The following is a 5,706-nucleotide window of genomic DNA, read 5'->3' as shown; positions in this document are numbered from 1 at the left end:
AAAGTTTTCACAGAAATCTAACACATGCCTAAAAAGATTTTACAATGTAGCTCTAGATGCAAGTCTAGACAATATCAAGAACTGATGGATCTCATGACTCAAGACAGCATTTTGGGTATCAGTTACTTCTTAGGATTTCTTAAAAAATGGTTTTGTTTGTTTATTTGTGTTTTAAAGTGAACCACTGCCCGGTATGAAAGTTCAATCTTCTCCTGAGACCAAGATTTTTGAAATCACTCAAATCGCAAACCAATTTAATGAAAGTTGTGCCGTCAGTGACTGAACCCTGCCACCAATGGTTTCAGAGTTCAAAGCTCAAAAAAGAGTCCGGCTCCGAGAATACGCCCTACTAAGAATATGGGTCCTTGTCTTTCCCTACTGTCCTGTCTCCTCTACTGCCCTCTTCCCCTTTCCTGACACCTCAGCCAGTGGCTTGAACAAGCTGATATTTATAACTTCATTATTGGAAAGAAAAAGGCCTTCTGCCTAATTTCAGGAATTAGCACCTCTGAGACAGAATGATCTGCTCATACTGTGTACTCTTCAATAAAAGACCTTCCCTTCTCAGTCAATTTCCATCTCCAAAAACAGCAACTTTGGTAACTTAGCAACGGACTTATCCTTTGTGGGGAACAGCATTAGGTTTAGGCAGGGAACACCTTGGCTTACAGGTTTCAGATATTCACACTTTTAAACAGCCTCTCACAGTCCTTATTTATGATATCAATGACAATGACATTTCCTTCAAAGGTAAAATATTCTTGACATAGAAGCAAATCATTAGTTGTCTGTTCTTTCCATTGCTTCATGATTTCCCCTATCAGGCCCCAAATTTTAGTCAAAATGATGCTGCTCATCTCCCTTCCTCCTCCCCTCATCCCTCCCTCCCCCAAATAATACACCAGTGATAGCCAAAAACTACACACATGCTATGCTGTAAAAATGCAGTTAACACTATTGGGAAGGAGGCTGTGGGCTGGGGAGATGCTCTTTGAAGATCTACAGTATTTTTGTGTTTTTTTTGCCCTCCCACACACCCAATTCTGCAAGTTTTGTCCTTCACAGAAGGCCCTTTGCTTTTCTCAGCAAAATGCAGAAAAGGTTGCCTTGAAATACTTACACCTCTTCCCCTCCACCGGGATGGGTGTGCAAACTATACAGCTTGGGGTGGCTTTCAAGCACTTGGCTGCTGCAGGGCACAGAAACGGTACTGGCTCTTTAAAAGACATCATCTCCAGCCGCGTCTACGGTGTCAAGACAAGTAGAACTCCTTCCCTTTCCACCTGAGACCCACAGTCAGATGTGACAGGGGCTGGTACTCAGGAGGGTCAATATTCTTGTCATCTTTTTTGTCATCATCCTCCGTGGGGTAGGGATGCCTTTCCTCATAGAAGGATATGGCAACCTTCCTGTGGGCACTTGACGTTGGCTTCCTTGGCAGGGACCAGGTCAGCCTCATCAGAGTTGTTTGTTTCATTGGGAACATGAGCTCTCCACTGGAGTCTGTAGCTCCAATAATCTGCTCTGGCTCCAAACCCCGGGCAAAGCCTCATGGCTTTTCTGACTCTTCTTGCTTCTTCTTTGGTTTGCCCTCCTTTCCCTTAACTTCAGAATCATCAGCTTTATGCTTGTCTCCCTCTGATTTATCTGTCTCGTGTGTTGTTTTCTGTGACTGCAGAAACTCAGCGATGAGGTCGGGGAAATCCAGGTTCTCTTCTGGTTCCTATGTGTGGTCCTCATCTGAGAACCCCTTCCCCTTTAGGAGGTGCTCCACTTTGCCCTTTACCACTCCACGGCCAAGAATTTTTTCCACCACATATTCCTCTTCCTCCACTTCTAGGACCTCCTCCACTTTCTTCTTGTTTTATTTTTTCCCCATAGTGGCTGCCAGCTTTCTGGTGCAAAGGGCGATGCTGCTCAGAGCAGCACCCATGAGTCCAAGAGGAATTGGTGCCACGCTACTGGCATGTCGTATTGGGTTGGTGGGGGACATGGTGCCCAGGAAAGCAGCAAGCCGGTTGGGCAGGGGAACCCCTCACTGAAGCGGCCAACTGCAGGTCCCAACCAAGGGCCTCCCTTCATCCAAACAAAAGAACCTCGCACTTTGCGCTGCCTGCTGCCTGCCCTCTTTCAACACTGTTATGGTTCAAGTGTGCTGGTTAAATTCTTCCAGCTTTTGTATGATGAAAAACTGTGTCCTTTGTTTTTGAAATTTTTTCTTTTTTCTTTTTTTTTTTTTTTTTGAGACGGAGTTTTGCTCTTGTTACCCAGGCTGGAGTGCAATGGCGCGATCTCGGCTCACCGCAACCTCCGCCTCCTGGGTTCAGGCAATTCTCCTGCCTCAGCCTCCTGAGTAGCTGGGATTACAGGCACGCGCCACCATGCCCAGCTAATTTTTTGTATTTTTAGTAGAGATGGGGTTTCACCATGTTGACCAGGATGGTCTCGATCTCTTGACCACCCGCCTCGGCCTCCCAAAGTGCTGGGATTACAGGCTTGAGCCACCGCGCCCGGCCTGAAATTTTTTCTCTGGGTATAGAATTCTAGGTTAGCAATTGTCTTCTGGTACTTTAAGTGTATTGCTTCATTCTCTTCTAGGCTCACATTACTTGCAGCAGAAATCTTTTGCTATTTTTAATATTCTGTACATAAGTTGTTTTTTTTCCTTTGGCTGATTTAAAATTTAAAATTTTTCTTCTTATAAGTAGTTCTAAGCAATTTGAATATGGCATACTACTTTTATTGCTGTTACTTGGGGTTCATTGACCTTCTTAGATCCATGGATTTATAATTTTCATCAATTTAGAATGTTTTTTTTGAGACAGAGTCACCCAACCTGAAGCGTAGTGGTGTGATCTCAGCTCATTGCAGCCTCCACCTCCCAGATTCAAGAGATTCTCTTGTCTCAGCCTCCCAAGTAACTGGGACTACAGGTGCCTGCCACTACAGGTGTTAGCCTAACTTTTTGTCTTTTAGTAGAGACAGGTTTTGCCATGTTGGCCAGGCTAGTCTCAAACTTTTGGTCTCAAGTGATCTGCCTGCCTCAGCCTTCCAAAGTGCTGGGATTACAGGCATTAGCCACCATTCCAGGCCTATTTGGAAAATTTTTATCTATTAGTCTTTCAAATTTTTTTCTGCCTTCCCCTCACTTTTTCTGGGACTCCAGTTATATGCGTATTAGGCCGCTTGAAGTTTTCACACATCTCACCAATGTTCTGTTTACCTTTTTCTGTGATCTGTTTCCTTCTGCATGTTTTATCTTGCATAGTTCCCATGCCTTCAAGTTCTGTAATCATTTTTTTCTGTAGTGTCTAATCTGCTATTAATCCTGCTATAGACTGAATTGTGGCTCCCAAAGTCCATATGTCGAAGCTCTAACTCTCCATATGACCGTATTTGGAGAAAGGATCTTTATAGAGGCTATGAAGATTGCATGAAGTCATAGGGCACATCCTAATCAAATAGAACTGGTGTCCTTATGAGAAGAGGAGGAGACACCTCTGAAGGTGTGCACAGAGATTAACAACCATGTGAGGACACAGCAAGAAGTTGGCTGTCACCAAGCCCAGGATAGGAGCCTCATGATAAACCAACCCTGGCACCTTGATCTTGGACTTCCAATATCCAAAACTGTGAGAAATTTTAAACTTCTGGCCAGGCACAGTGGGTCATTCCTGTAATCTCAGCACTTTTGGGAGGCTGAGTTGGGTGGATTGCTTGAGCTCAGGAGTTCAAGAGCAGCTTGGGCAGTATGGCGAAACCCCATCTCTACCAAAAATACAAAAATTAGCCAGTCGTGATGGTACATGCCTGTGGTCCCAGTTACTCAGGAGACTAAGATGGGAGGATCACTGGAGCCCAGGAAGTCAAGGCTGCCATGAGCAATGATTGCACCACTGCACGCTAGCCTGGAAGACAGAGCGAGACCCTGTCTCAAGTAAATAAATAAATAAATATAAACTTATTTTGTTTAAGCCACCTCGTCCAGAGTATTATGTTATGTCAATCCTAGTAGATTAATAATACAAATCCCATCCGGTATATTGCTATATGTTCTGTATGGATTTTAAAAGAAAAATCTTCTATGTCTTTCAGCATGCTCTTAATTCCTTCTTGAAAACATACATGGAATATATTTATGATGGTTATTTTATTTTATTATTTTAGAGACAGAGTCTTGCTCTGTTGTAGACTTGAGTGCAGTGATGTAATCATAACTTACTGCAGCCTCGAACTCCTGGGCTCACGTGATCCTCCTGCTTAGCTAAGCAGCTAAGATTACAGGTGCATGCCACCATGCCTGGCTAATTTTAAAAAATTTTGGGGGAGATGGGGTCTTACTATGTTGCCCAGACTGGTCTTGAACTCCTGCCTTAAGCAATTCTTCAGCCTCAGGTTCCTCAGGCATTGGGATTACAGATGTGAGCCACCACAGCTGGCCTATCATAGCTATTTTATGCCAGTCATTTGTGTCATTTCTGGGTCTATTTCTATGGACTTATTTTTCTCCTCCTTATGAGCTGTATTTTTCTCCTATTTGCATAGCTTCATAATTTTTTATTAGATGACAAACTGAATTTTATATTCATGGGTGCTGAATTTTTTTTGTAGTTTTAAAGTATTGTTGTATTCATTCTGGGATGCTATTATTTGTAAACATGTTGGTCATTTCAATGATCGCTTTTCAGGGTTTTTAGTTTTTGTTTTTGTTTTAGTGAAATGGGGTCTCGCTATATTGCCAAGGCTGGTCTTGAACTCCTAAACTCAAATAATCCTCCAATCTTGGCCTCCCAAAGTGCTGGGTTTACAGGTGTGAGCCACCATGCCCAGCCAGTTTTTAGCTTTTTAAAGGGAAATTAGAGCAGCCAAATTGACGTTACTACTGAGACAGTCCTTCTTAGCACTCCGCCCCAGCCCTGTGTATTGTAAAGTTGCTCCACTTTGATTATTGGGGAATATGGACTGTTCTCAGCCTTGTGTAATTTCTGATAATTATTCTGCTCCATTCTGTCCAGTGGTTCTTTCTTTGGTCCCTGTCAGTTTTTTCATACCCATGTGCTAATCATTACTCAACTGAAGACTAAAAGGAAACCCTTTGTAGGTCTCTGCAGCTCTCTCCTCTTCAACAGTTTGCCCTGTGAGTTCTAGATGCCTTCACCTCTTCAAATTCTCAGCTGTAACTTCTCAACTCAAGGAGACCCTGAGCTCCGTGTAGGCTCCTCCTCATCGTGCAGAGGTCTAGAAAACACCTCTGGCTAGGAGGCTAGGTGAGCCATTTTTCACATTTTTTCACACAAAGGGACCAATACTTTTCATGGCCTGTTGTCCATTTTAGAAAAACTATTGTTTCTTGTCTTTTGTCTGTGTTTTCAGTTGTTGAAGGTAGGAGGGTAAATGTTATACTTTTATACTTCCTTCTTATACTTCCATGTTCAGAAGTGAAAATCTCTCTAAAAGTATTTAAGTACTTGGTACTTCTAGCTGAATAGGTGCAAACAGCATACTATACCTATTGATTTATTTTGCTGATTTATTTTTTAGAGACAAGGTATCATTCTGTCACCCAGGCTGGAGTGCAGTGGTGCCATCATGGCTCACTGCAGCATGGACCGTCTAGGCTCAGGTGATCCTCTCACCTCAGCTGCCCAAGTAGCTGGGACCACAGGCACAGGCTGCCATGCCTGGCTAATTTTTTTTTTTTTTTTT

General features: G+C 43.1%; 1 pseudogene; it reads right to left on the bottom strand.

Annotated features, from left to right (window-relative positions):
* Window positions 1-1,252: 1,252 nt before the first annotated feature.
* On the bottom strand, window positions 1,253-1,879 carry LOC108301953 (annotated as a pseudogene).
* Between the last annotated feature and the right edge of the window lie 3,827 nt (window positions 1,880-5,706).

Source organism: Cebus imitator, unplaced genomic scaffold, assembly GCF_001604975.1.
Source record: "Cebus imitator isolate Cc_AM_T3 unplaced genomic scaffold, Cebus_imitator-1.0 Scaffold38, whole genome shotgun sequence".
In the NCBI taxonomy this organism is placed as follows: domain Eukaryota; kingdom Metazoa; phylum Chordata; class Mammalia; order Primates; family Cebidae; genus Cebus; species Cebus imitator.
This window is presented reverse-complemented; position numbering and strand designations above follow the sequence as displayed.